The sequence below is a fragment of the Camponotus vicinus genome, unplaced genomic scaffold (assembly GCF_025532165.1).
Source record: "Camponotus vicinus isolate PSW18456_S1 unplaced genomic scaffold, iyCamVici1.0 SCAF_9, whole genome shotgun sequence".
Taxonomy (NCBI): domain Eukaryota; kingdom Metazoa; phylum Arthropoda; class Insecta; order Hymenoptera; family Formicidae; genus Camponotus; species Camponotus vicinus.
Genome location: NW_028141981.1, coordinates 5133261 through 5147522, shown reverse-complemented (window position 1 = coordinate 5147522; position 14262 = coordinate 5133261). Strand labels below are relative to the sequence as shown.

General features: G+C 33.6%; 2 protein-coding genes across 4 annotated transcripts in view; both read left to right on the top strand.

The window, feature by feature from the left end:
• Nucleotides 1–1069, top strand: part of LOC145976686 (uncharacterized) — a 156078-nt gene extending 155009 nt beyond the window's left edge. For 2 of the 3 annotated variants that reach the window (XR_014440294.1, XM_083107992.1), the window contains one exon: nucleotides 117–1069. The gene's annotated coding sequence lies outside the window, so the exon portion shown is untranslated. The remainder of the gene's footprint in view (nucleotides 1–116) is intronic. The other variant, XR_014440293.1, reaches the window with a different exon arrangement.
• LOC145976684 (neural cell adhesion molecule 2) overlaps nucleotides 1–14262 on the top strand; it is a 194167-nt gene that overhangs the window by 77200 nt on the left and 102705 nt on the right. The gene's annotated exons all lie outside the window — the stretch shown is intronic.

The window sequence follows — 14262 nt, the reverse complement described above, 5'->3', positions numbered from 1 at the left end:
AATAAATTTTAAAGGATTAACTTATAATTAATAGCTATGGTAAATTCTTCGCACGCATAAACAAAAATTTTATTAAGTAAATAAAGCGCAATGTTTCTCTCAATTGTCGTATCTAGGTATCGTACAATGTCATGGATGCAGGCCTGATTGAATGACCAAACAACCCAGACGAAGTATCCTGCCTCGTTTGTCCCACTCGATAAACGCGAATTGCGTTGGAACGGTCCACGGACCGAGGATGAGTACGAAATTCAACACCGAGAAAGGAGGACGAGCTGAATAGGTTGAAAAAAGAGGAAGAGAGAATTCGCTGAAATTTTGCAGAAAGCGAATTTGTTCCGCCAACGAACAAGTTCACAGAGAAAAAAAAGTTTAGATTACCGGAGAGTTCACGCGGATAAAAATTCTTACTTTTCTTTTTTTTTCTCTCTTCAAACGAATATAAGAGGCTTGCACTTGTATGTTTTTCTGCTTAATGTCCTGTTTCCAACATATAATATCTATCTTTCAACGCGACAGAGTTCCGACTTTTCGAGGGTCGCTCAAAATTGAAGCAGGTATTACGCAGGAACGAAAGTAAGATAAAAAGCCCTATTCTGCTTTCGGATAACTGATGTTCGCCACATAGATAAAACGTTCCCGGGCTCCTTTTAGCGTAGCTGCAAGAGATCTCATTCCGAAAGTGACCGAAAGTGTTAAAAATTGACATCGTTATCATATATAACCCTTTAAGCGATTTGGACTCTTATGACGTCGACATTAACAATAAAACATAATAATGAAGTGCACCTTTTCTCCTTTTTCAGCGTGCTTCCGTCTTTATATTTTCTTTCATCTAATACACTTCGCAGACGACAAACGTACAGAAATATAAATTGTAAATCCGTTTTGTAATATTATGTGAAGCTAATGAATACAGGAAAAAGTAACGAACGAAATAAGACTACCAAGCTTTACATTATTAGTAGCTTTGCGCGTAGCTCTATACTTTTTATGATAAAAATTATATCATACAGTGTACCAAAGCAAATCATATAATGTGATGCTAATTATTATTCTCATTGATATAACAAAGACTTCCACAGTAATTATAATTTATGTTATTACTGTCATGTTTTTATATGAAAATCTTTTGACAGATCTAGTTTTTTTCAAATAAAAGTATAGTTAGACTAATTAAATTATATATATAATTCTTACATAAATATAAAAAAAGATCTAGGAAAGTTATTAATATTAAATTAATTAAATCAATTAAATTAATTAAATATGTTGTGTGTTATTTTATGGGTTGATCGTAAAATGCTCATAAAATTTTATTATTGCCACAAAAGATTAACACTAGATTCAATTACTGAAAATATTTTTAATACATAAAATAGGAAATTCTTCAATTATTTTTTAGAAATATTCATGATATGAATTACTTTCATAATTACGAGTGTATATACACATACTCAGCATACGCATTGCATCGAAAATGAGAGGATTAACCTCTTGCGGAATATTCTCTGCGAAATGATTCGAATATCCAGTCGTGCCCATGACTGGAAGGGATTCCGTGCCACGCGAATTGTCTTGACGCGGCAAGCCATGAATTATCGCGAGTTCGTCGTGAAAGCCTCTCGTATCACTCAATCTTCGCCCCGTGATCGAAATCCCGTTTTGCGGGCGCGATAGTGTCCCGCTCATGGATTGCGTCTCAGTCGAGTTGAGGTGAAGAACCGAGAATTGCCCTGAGATTGAAGCCGAGAAGAGGAATAACGGGCGCGTGCATAGGTCTTGCTCTCTCATTCTGTCTTATCGTCTACTTGCCTACCATCACCTAGCGGAAAATCACTTCGAAAGCGACGATGGAAAAAGAGATCCGATGTTCGTACGATAAAAGAAATTTTCCGAAATCATGCCTCGCGTGCAAGTGATTCACTTTTAGCATCTTTCGGAAACATTTATTAAAAGAATAACGCTCTCTCGCTATTTTATTTAGTTTCAGTTTATTTAAATAGCCAGTGTTTTTCAGTTTATTATTTCTCTATGAAAAGTTATTATTAGTTAAGTGAGATTGCAATACGAAAAAAAAATATATAAAACATTTCAAAACTACTATCATTTCTTTTATTTATAAATTTTTCCGTTGGCTTAAAGAAGACGGTTTAAAATATCGAAAGGCGAGTTAGCAAAGTTTTCAGTGTTCGAAGGACTTCTTATAAACTTAATTAATTTCAGAAAGAAGCAATTAGATCCAAGTATACTTATAGAATTTTAAAGTTTGTGGTTGCCTTAATATCTAACATAGAAAATGAACACTGAAAAAGAGTTGATAAAATGTTAACACAAAGTCAACTCTGAATTAATTAAAAAAATTCGCAGATGTGAGGAAAATAGCGGTAGATCTATATATTAAATGGAACATGAATATTCCGTATATTAAACTAAAACAAAGAGATATAACCACGATAGAAAGTTTGAAAACCTCTTTATTTTAATCTGTTGGTGGTTTTGCCTCTAATTTAGTTTGTTCGTCAATTAACGTTGCAATTAAATAATAACTTGAAAGATTTTCAAATCTCCTGAATTTTGCTGGTCATTATTATATACTTTTAAAAATAGTTTTCACATAAAGATATATATTTTATAATTCGGAAAAATTTATAAATTTAAATTGCAAAATTGTGAATTTTGCAAATGAAAATGATTAAAATTTTTCAAAATAAGTATATATATTAATTCCTGTAATTTCCCTTTATATAATTTAAACAGCGTTTATTTATACATGATTGCATTTGATTAAGAGACATTCAATTAATTCCAATTAAGAAATTAGTGTCATAGACTAGTAGATGGCATAGATATATTTACAGGGCGAAATATGATTGTTAGTAATATAACTAAACATTGTTACAAGAAATATATTTACTATAGATAGATGAGTAAACTGAATACGACGAATAAAATCGATTTGAAGTGTCATTTTGACGTTTAATGAGAAATCTCCTGTCGTAATAAATCAAGAAAATTGAGGGACATTCAACGATATGATTATTACGCTTGATAACGCGCGCTCGATGAATAGATAATTCGTTACATATCTGCAGCTGGATTCGTACTGTTATTAAATTGCGCTCGAATTGCGTATATTTTCCGAATCTATATTACATTATTTTTCTTTTAAATAAAATGTAAAACCAGATTCAAATCGATTAAAAGATTGTTATGTAAATCGCGTACTATTTGATATAACGGCATATTTTATGAGTGCCTTCTGATATATTTTCACAATATTGGAAATTTGTTATCAGTTTGATTCTCCGCAAGAAATTCACTCCTGATTTTACAATAATTATGTAAACAGAAAATCACACATAGTGACGTTTTATTTGTCATAAAATACTCGATTTTTCATACAGCACTGTTGTTTGGTCACATAAATAAAATAAAATATGATTGCAAAATGATACAAATGTCATGAAATTTCGAGAGTCGTTATTCTTTCTCGCTTATATATATTCTACGAAAAATCTTACATTTATTCACCTTTGTATTCTAAGCATTTGTTGTATAAAATAGATTTTTATTAAATTTTTGCGAAAAGCAAGATTGAAAACTGACATGTTGCATTTTTATTTTTACATTAAATTTGTATTTTTGCTGAACAACAATCCTGTGCTATTTGTCAAAAAGTTATAAAAAATACAACCTTAGATCGTGTTTTTATTATCATTGAAAATATTTGCGTCTATAACATACGTATACTTTGTGCATATATTCGATTACGTATTTGCACCTGCGTCCAGAGATATTGAGGCGATATTATAGCAATCTTATCTGTAATACGATATAATATCTCTTGAAATATACACATATCGATGCTATTCCTGTAAGAAAATATCACCACTATTCTTCACGGCTATTTCGACAGTATTTTTCAAGCGAAAGAAACATGCAATAATACGTTTTAAACTGAATATAATAATTAAATCTTATCGAACTGGAAAAAACCCAATTCAAAGTACGAAACATTATTAATCTATCAATTAAAATGTTAATAAAGCGAAATAAGCGATAAGAAGATATATTTATGCATATTTCAGATTCCATCACTGCCAAGAATATTCTTTTTTACGTAGATAGTTTTTTTTGTGTGTACATAATTTCAAAACCTTTATATAATACTTTATTATGCATTTTTTGTTTGTATTTTATTATGCACGGTTTCAATTTATTTCAAAGCAGCACACGATTCAACAAAACGGAACATTACCGAAGCATGTAAAATGTAGAATCAAATAGTTACCCGGATTATAACTAATTTATTAAGTGATATAATATGGCGAGGAAATTATTTCATTGTTTGCCAGCGGGACTTTGTGACTATCCGCAAATTTAATGCAATCGACGTACAAGTCATGCAGGTGTTTATCAGCATCAAGAGTAAACCGCACGAAAAGAGCTTTGGGGATGCTATTGGAAGAAAATTTCGCGGGAAATTCCTGCTCGATCACTCGTTTCCTCGGACACGTTCGGCTCCGTGCGATGATTTAGGAAATATGACGCGACTTCGCGCCCTGGGCCCTTTGGAGCACCGCCAAGCTTAAAAAGCTCGCCTCGGGCGAGCATACATATTTCACGGCTGTATATGCCACCGCCGCCGCATGATATACCAACGAAACGAAAAAAGGAAGAAAAAGAAAAAAGAGAGATCACCGATCAAACATACATGCAATACGGGGACGAAACTCTGCGAACCTACGTAAAATTATAGTATTATAATACCCAAATTTCTTTTGAATAATTCTTTTCCTAGAGGTGTGCAGATAAAAATTTAAAAACGACAAACATGTGCAAGAAATGTGTAATCAAAAATATAACGTATAGAAATTTAATTACTTCAAATATTGAGGAACTAATTTTTCATAAATAGTGGACTATCGAGGCTTTCGAGATACACTCTTAAAAAAAGCACGTGGCAATCGGCAAAGGACGTTTTCTCGTCTCGAATAAGACGGATTTGTGGCGAATCGTGCGAAACGTAAATCTAGCTCGGAGGCGGAATTCCGGCTGAGTGCTCTACAGTGTTCTTACCCGTTCTCAGAGATAGAAGAAAGCGCGAGAGCAGAAAAAGAGAATCAGAGAGATCAGACAGAGATGCTCTGATTTTCACACACGCTTGCAAATTTAGAAAATTCTTCTAATACCGACTAAAGTGACTGATAAAAGACTGGATACAAAATGAGCCTCGTCCTCATGCAAAAAATTATGAGACATTTGTCACAAGGATCTTAATAATATCTATCGCATTTACCAAGATGATCAAAGATTCTTTCTACCAATCTGCAAATATATTCATCCAGCGCGTTATGAAAATAACACAAAAGACGGCTCCATTCTTTTTTTCGTAAAAATTTGCAGCAAAGCGAAGGAATGTATAATGTGAGTGAATAATAAAAGCACGACGTAAAAGTAAACGTCACGTCTCTCAAAAGCCCGCGTTCTTTCTGAATATTTTTCTCAGCTTATCCGCAACGCGAGTTTTTAGCGTGCAACCGCTGGTTCGTCTCGAAAAATTAAACCGCATCTGCTCTGTCGTATTTTGCACCAGAATGTCAAATTTCCAGAAAATCGAGTGCGCCGAAATTCGTCGACGACGAAACTAACGACCACCGACAACGCTGACACTTTCTTGCGCGAATGGATAAAAGGTGTGGCGAATATTGCGGGAGTCACAGAGCAAGGAAACTAAACACAACGGATCGTGACTGGCAGGAAAAAAAATTGTACGGATTTTCGCGACCGAGTTTCGGAAAAATGAGATTACATTGGACGCGCGCATTCGAAGCGACAGTTGCATTATATATCAAGACAGAAGGATAATAACGGCCAAAGAGAATAAGCGATCAAACAATGCTCGAAGAAACTGCCTGCAAAAAGGGCACTTTAGAGACGAAGGAAATGAAAAGCACTGAAAGCATCGGTATTGTTTGTAGATTGGACGTCGACAAACCCGGTCGAATTCTCCATGGTGATGCAAGTAGCATTTCCCAAATTGGATTCTGCTCGCTCGCATTGTTGTTGTCTGCGATCTATAATATCGCCACGGAGGAATACTTGCATTATGAAGCAAACTACGCTGGACTCGGAACGATAATAAAGTCGCGCTCTTAATAAAAAGGATTCAAATCGACAAGATACAAAACCACTACTTTACTTTAAAAAGTACAATATTATCATAAAAAAAAAATACCTTTTAATTTTCAATTTCCCAGTTCATTGTATATAATTAATGATAACCTTTTTTCTTCTACATTTTAATAATCGTGAATTTTGAGAAACTCGACTGACTAGTGTAACGATTATTACATTTTTTAATGAGAAATCCAAAATATATGTATTAATCTGCACGACGACGAAAAGATATTGCACAGAATTCAAATTTGTTCCAGTCTGAATGTGAATCGAATGCAACGGTCTGGTTAATGAAATAACTAGAAACTAGAATAACGATAACGAAAGGGAATCAAGGATCAAATAGAACGCGCGCAGAAACGCACGAAGGAAGTGAGGTGAGATGAGCTTTGTGAAATTCCAACGACTCGTCTTACCAGCAAGAAAAGTTTCGTCGTTTAATACGTTAAGCTAGCGCTTTTGGTTGGGAATCATGTTCCCTAGTTCGCTCTCCTACGTTACGTTAATTCAACATAATGTACAGTTAAAATGGAAAGATACTTCTACATATATATTTCATTATGCATTAAACACACGATACAACCTGGCAAGCAGAATCATCCTAGTAACGTTCAAATTTTCCGGGAAAATAACCGTAATAAATTTTTCCGAAGAAAAACGTAATACCTTTCTGTGAATGAACTTTTGTTCGTGAAAAGTTCGTCAACTCTAATAGTGCTCTTCATGCAAAGTATCGCGCGTACTTATTCGGTTTGAGTCATCTCTTCTGGATGTTATAGATAACACCAAGTTTTAGAAGTTTAAACGGCCTCGATGTTGAAACCAAGGAAGATAGGCAAATCTTCTTCTTGCCACGCTAGTACCAAACTTTTGATAGTATAATATAAGATTTCGCATTCGCGTACTGATCAAATATTTAAGTCATGTGAATTATCATCTATATAAGTTTTAGATTTGATCGTTTTAGATTTAATTAATAATTAAATTATTTTGAAAAAACTTCAAGACTTTATTAAAATAACTTTTACTAATGTTTTAATCATTAAAAATAATATATCTGTATTTAATAATCTATTAATTTAATTTATTACTAATATATTACAAAAATATGTATTATACATAAATGAAAAACTTTCACACACGATTATTTTGAAAACAAATCTTACGAAATAAAAATTTTTTACCAAATAAAGGAAGCAAAAACCCTATAAACGTTGAAGTTTGTCGTAGTATACGTGAGAACATAGTTGCAATATATAACGTAGTTATGCGTGCTAAGCAAGAAATAGAGATGTGTTGAAGGAATTTTAATACAAAATTCCACGTATACACGCGCGAATTCTTGCATTATCCTTTTATGCACGTGAAGCAGCTGGCCGTACGTCCACGAAAGAATGTAGCGGAGATCCTTTCTGCGGAGACCGAGATTTCGCCCCGTTACGCTTGCAACGTGGACTGTAATAAACACATCTGCAACTACAGCGAAACTTGTGTCAAACTATCGACAAACCGCCATGGGAAGTGATATTTGTCATTTTGCTCGACTGTAAGAGCAGGATATACTCGAAAATGAATATTAAATACACTCGCAGGAAAAGCAATATAATTATCATTCAACTTTCGGCAAATTCTATGATTGATTCGGAATTACTAATATTTTTTAAATATATTTTATATTTTTTGCATAATTCTTTAAACTTTTAAAAAAGTTAAAGTATGATTGCAAATTTAGCTAATTTGATAAAGAATAACATTTTTTGCAGCGTCAAAATTTACAAATATATGTAAAATTATACATTTAAATGTAGAATTAATCTTTATAATAAGCCAAAAAGAAAATAAAGAATGCCTAAATCGCATAAAAAGATTAAAAGCCACATTTTCGCTTAAGGAAACATTGAAATTCAATACATTATATTACACCTAGTTCTTTGATTCTTCAGAGATATAACCGTAAGTAAAAGATATATCAAAGATCTAGAACAGATTTGTTGTACTCAAGAGATCGTCAAATCTAATCTATTCTTCTTTACTATTCTCCTGGAGACGCACATCTCTTTTCCAATATATATGTATATGTATGTTTATATATACATGTATATGTGTATATTATATATCTTCGCTGATTTTATCTTCTTTCGAGGATCATCAGCTCGGACGAGTCTCTCTTTGGAAAAATAGCACGACCTCGCTAGGATTTTAGAACGGGTTTCGTAAGAACGTGCGCCAGACAAGGAAAAAGAGCATAACGGGTGGAAGAAAAAGAAAGCGAAAAGACGAATATCTGCAGTCAATCGCCGCTTCAAGAAACGCCTCGGGACGAAACACGCCGGTATGTCTTGAATCAAAATAGGGGTAGACGGCGCGTGTCGCGAATCTGATCTGGATTTCGGTTAAGGGCTCCATTGGAATATCATTGTTGTTTCATATATTGAAGATCGCGGAAGAAAATAAATGGTTGCCCGACGCATAGATATGTTATCGCGAAGCGACTGGCATTTTCGAAAAAGTACGTACTTGCATCGCGCGCAAGACAACGTATAAACATATACATAGACGTTACATATATATTCATATGTATATGTATATACACATATGCGAGATCGCGTATATGTAGCATAGTGCATGCAGTGTACGCAGATCAGGTAACCAGTTTTCTCATTTTTACTGCTTATTGTTAGACAAAGAAAGGGAGATAAGATCTCGATTTATCGAAAGATAGGTGTCCGAAAATTTATAACTTTTGAGTTATGAATTTGTTATTATTAAAGTTACGATAAGGATATATATCTACGTATACGAGAAACGTATATATTCAATAAATATACATATTTTAGAAAGAAAAGTACTTGCCGATGTTTTCTGCAATCGCTTTAATTGAGCACTGATTCGAAGGACAAATGTGAGGACTTGCACACACTGTTGCACCACACTCGGTGCTACAAACAGACAAATAATTTTATTAATATTAATAAGTTTTAATATGTCATGCCAAGTCACAAATTAAAATAATAAACGAAAAAAATGCTTGTAGCAAATTTAATGTTAACTAAAATTAATTCTAGAGTTTTCATTCTAGAATTATTTTTTGTCTTAACTTTTTTTTGTTAAAATAAAAACCATGAATAGTATCTAGATAAAAATTCAAAGTAGAATATATCACAACTTCAGACATTAAATTTTTGAGTTTTTCATAAATTAAAAACATATGTCAAAAAATTCATATCAACGTTTTTATTGAATATTAAAAGAAAAAAGAGGTTTAAAAAAATTTTAATAATGAAAAAAAATATAATCAATAATCGTAATAATCAAAATTAATCTCAACTCAATAATTTATTATATAGCATCGTACTTTTATGAAAAATAGGATTGACCTTTACATTAAACATTTTATTGCACAACAAAATTCAATATGTCAAGAGAAAATAAGGCGATCATGATGGTTGTGATCGCCATTTATATGCTTGTACTACATTCGAGCGGCCTATCAAAATTTCTGAGAAATAAAATTTTAATTTATCGTTTAATAGGATTTTTATGAGCCATTCCGCGAACACACGGCAAAGAGAGATCGGCTGGTTGCGACGTAAAGGTCGATACGTAACGTTGTCGTTTGGCAGGGAAAAGATCCACGAGGGGTTTTTTTCTAAGACATTCCGTAAAGGAAAACCGTAAAGAGCAAACAATTTATTGAGCCCAGCGAATGATTCACCGCATGTTGGCAACGCCAAGAAAATGATATATGAGTGATCGCGGTACTCTCGAATGATATCTATGCAGAGCTCCCCGAAAAATGTAGGGAATCTCACGCACGATCTTGACGTAAATACCGCGCTCTTACGCACCGCGCCATTCGCGGAACGTGATGTACTTTTTATAGAAAATCCGATTATTGAATTCCGTCACAGTGGAATGCTTTTCGCGAGAAGAGAACGGATGAAAAAAAAAGGTAAGTTTGCGGATCCGCGCGACAGCAGAGACGGGATCGTATTTACGACGTCGAGTCTCTCGCAGCGGAGAGCTCGTTTCACCGTCGAATAAACGTCGCGGGATATTCTCTCACCCTAAGTGACACGAACATACAAACATCTATTTTGTTAGAATTCAAGGAGAAGGGAGATATGAAAAAATGGATGTGCTCTCTCGACCCGCGTGCCCCTGATCGCTCTTATATGCGGCATTCATATACAGGAGCAGCGCACGGAGAGCCGTTCTTTTCTAATTTCACGGTAGAGCACCGAGGGTAATAGTCAGTCCCGGCAAGTAATTGAAAATTTGCATCCGACACACAGCCTGCCCGAGGCGCTTCAGTTCGATCTAAGATATAGAGTATAAACTCATCGAGATAATATCAATAAGCGAGAGCGATATTTTTAATGAAACAAGCTAACTTTAAATATCTCGTTCAGCATCGTGTTAACATATTATGTAACATTTTTATAAATTTAAATATATTACGCATATTTGTCCAAGATCATCACTCATATACTTCATATTTTCTTATAGCGATATAATTAATTGATTCTAACACATACAGCTGCAACAAATTTATAAAATGATCTACAAAGATTCTACAGACAATCTACTTTTTTTTATTTTTCTTACTTTAATTTTTTTATGCAATAATAAAAATTATATCGCAGAATTAGATCTTTTCTCAACTGCAGATATTATAAAATAAACTGTGATTGATTGAATAAATATTTTATGAAGAAATACCACTTCTTGTTTAAATCTTTAGTCTCTCTAATTTTTATTAAGCATCTCGACAATCAAAATTTACATTCCTATTAAATTTTAAGCTTGTTTAATCGATTAAATATTTTCATCTTAATTTGATATTTTCCGTAAATTCGTTAGCACATAAAGAAGTATCTTTTTTACATCACCGGGCCGACTAACGTTGGTTTATCGTCTATGAATTTTTAGAAGAAACGAGATCATTTGAGATGCATTTGCATGCATTTAAATTACACCTACATCGTAAAAAAAAGCTTAAAAAAATATGAAGTTCGATCCGAATATCATAACGTAGTTAAAACAAGAAAACAAAATTTTGTATAATTGTCTGTAAATAGTAGTTGATTAAAAAAAAAATAAAATTTATAAAAATAGAAAGAGAGAAAATGTCGTTCGTGCATTTGCATTATTTCTTTAATTTTTTATAATCTTGCACGCGCGTACATGTCGTACTTTTTATATAAATACGTAGAATAAATATAGAAATACATAGAATGTAACGCTGCTTTCATTGTCGATGTCGAACTGATGATGATCATATTGAAGTTTAATAAACGCCACCGCGATAGCCGGAAGTTAAATTACTTCGTAGTTCATGCCTTCTCCAGTTTATCGGGCTACGTGATATAAGCGAAGACGTATCCATGCAACGGCCATCAGTGATCAGTCGTCGCTGTTCCATTTGCTATCCTACGGCATCCGCACGCGCGCGCATATTAAACACGTGTCGAAATGATGCTCTGGTCAGGATGAATAATCCTAAGAGTCGACCGAGGTGAGAACGAAAGGTCGCGCGCCTCGTAATTTCTCTTCGCTGCCAAAAATCCGTGCATTGTTCTCGCACCTCGCGTGTCTGCCATTATACAGCTCAGTGAGTTTCGTGTCCGGCATGAGATGAGCTCGTTTTATCTTGTCTCTTCTGAAGAAGGGGGAGACGGTCGAGAGATGGTCAAGTCATGGGATACTCAATCATCGGGAGGGTCGCGCGGCAGTTGCAATTCCGGTAGCGTGCCCTTTTCCGCTTTTCCCTTTCGCACCTCTCTCTCTCTCTCTCTCTCTTTCTCTCTCTCTCTTTCTCTATTTTTCGCGCTCTTGGCGAGATAGGAGTTGCCGACTTTGTGTGTGGTCGCCTTCTCATTTTCCCTCTAAATTGCCTCTGGTGTTAGGCGCAGCTGTGACAACAGCCTTCCCTTGAATATATGCTCTTCTCTTCCGATTATTATGTTATTTATAAAAATTATCTCATCTCTTTATTTTTCTCATGCCAGTTATTATTTAGATATCAAGCTCTAACCAAATTGATGAAATATTTCATTACATATATTTATACTTTTGTGTGTTATATTTTATCACGTTTATTCACTTGTAATTCATCTATTCTTACAAAGTGTCTCACGGGAAGTTGCTGAAACTAATCAGCTGTTATTTTTAAAAGCATGTAGAAATTAGCAGAAAAAAAATATCTTCTAATAAAGACATCTGTCAGTTTTATTTACATGGATTAAAGATAATTGAAGATATTTTTATTTAATAAAAGACAATCTCTCAGAGATATTTAATGGATATTCATAAAAAAATGACGGAATTCGATAATCTTAAGGATATATTTTCGAAATATGCATCATCAGAATTAAAATAGAACACAAATCTCTTTCGGAGATTATAAAATCTTTATGTAACATCTCTTTCCATTTACCATGATAAAAGCTTAATTTTGTATCAATTATGACTTCGAAAATATTTTATAATTAAGATATCAATATTTTTTATGTTTATTAAATGATAAAAATATCTCTGATTGTCTTTAGTCCATATGTAAATAAAACTATCAATTATCCTCTCTCTAGAAAGATATTTTCTTGCTTCCTATATGCATTTAAAAATAACAGTTGATAACATAATTTTAGCAATTTTCCGTCAAATACCCTGCATGTATTAATATTTTTCTAATTCTCTCTACAATGATTGTTCCCTATTTATTAAGTTATTTTAATATACATTTAATATCTCACAATTTAATAAGATTTACACGTATCTCTCACGTTTTCTCGTATCTCAATCCATTTCGTGCTTTAATGAGAGGGATATTTTTTCTCGTGCAGAACATAATACACAAAAAAAACTCTGATTCACCGTCTTCTCGATTCACCGTTCCATCGATTTTTTCCTCGGCGTTCATTTTGCCGGGCGTTTTGCGAAACAAAATACCTTGACGCTCTTGTTCGTGCGGCTATCACACATAAGCGGGGATGGACGAGAGAAAGGACCGGATCGATAGCCGGCGCATGGCCGCAGGGGTCCACACAGTCGTGCATAGCACGGCACCGAAAAGTTTTTCTACTAGCATACGAGATTCACAGACTGCGCGCAGACATTACACATTTGCTATCGTTTGTTCGCGCTTGAAAGGCTGATCTTGCCTGCAACGAAATCTATCCCCTGAAAATATCTCACCGTACTGTTAGTTCTCGCAATCTGCTATTGTTATGTCTGACAGAATACATGCTAAATTCTAATATCTGTAATCTCGGAAATATATCCAGCGATTGAACATTTATTCTTATATTCTTACAATGTTAATCCTCGTAGATATCTAATACATCATGATAATTACATGGATATGCTTAATGACTGTTGGAATTTCTTACTAATAACCACTGGGGAGATATCCGTTTGATCATCTGTGATGCCTTAGGTGACCAAAGGGATTAATAATGAGTAATCACGAGAGATATAATATTCCCATTGATTACAGATATTATGAATAGCGTGTGCCATAGAAATATTTCAAATTGTGCTTTTCAATGCTTTTATTCTATATTTTTTGTGGTATCTTCGCTAATGAATAATATGTATTATAATAACGTTAATCTGTCATATTTAGAAATCGCGATAACTTCTCCGCAATAATAAGAGATGCTATGTGTCTATAATATATAATATTATGCTATTATATATCACGTTTTTTATATAAAATATAAATTATATTTGAAACGAATATACTTGAATGAAATTGATTCTGCGTATTTTATCCGAATTAAATGTGATTGGCGGAAACTCAAAATATATGCCCGACATAAATTTCGTATAGTATTAAAAATAGTGGTTATAATGTTTTACCATGTGAAAATAACGCAAACGTTTTATCGTTTTATATTTTATATCATCGTAAACGTTTTATATTTTGTATTAAGATAAGAGACCGTATAGTCATGTTTGATTACAATTCGACACTGAAATTTTACAAGAATCCGTTCGAGAGTAAATTTCACATAAGTCGCCGGCATAGGTGAAATTATAAAGTCTTATCGTTTGATGATAAGAAACACATACAAA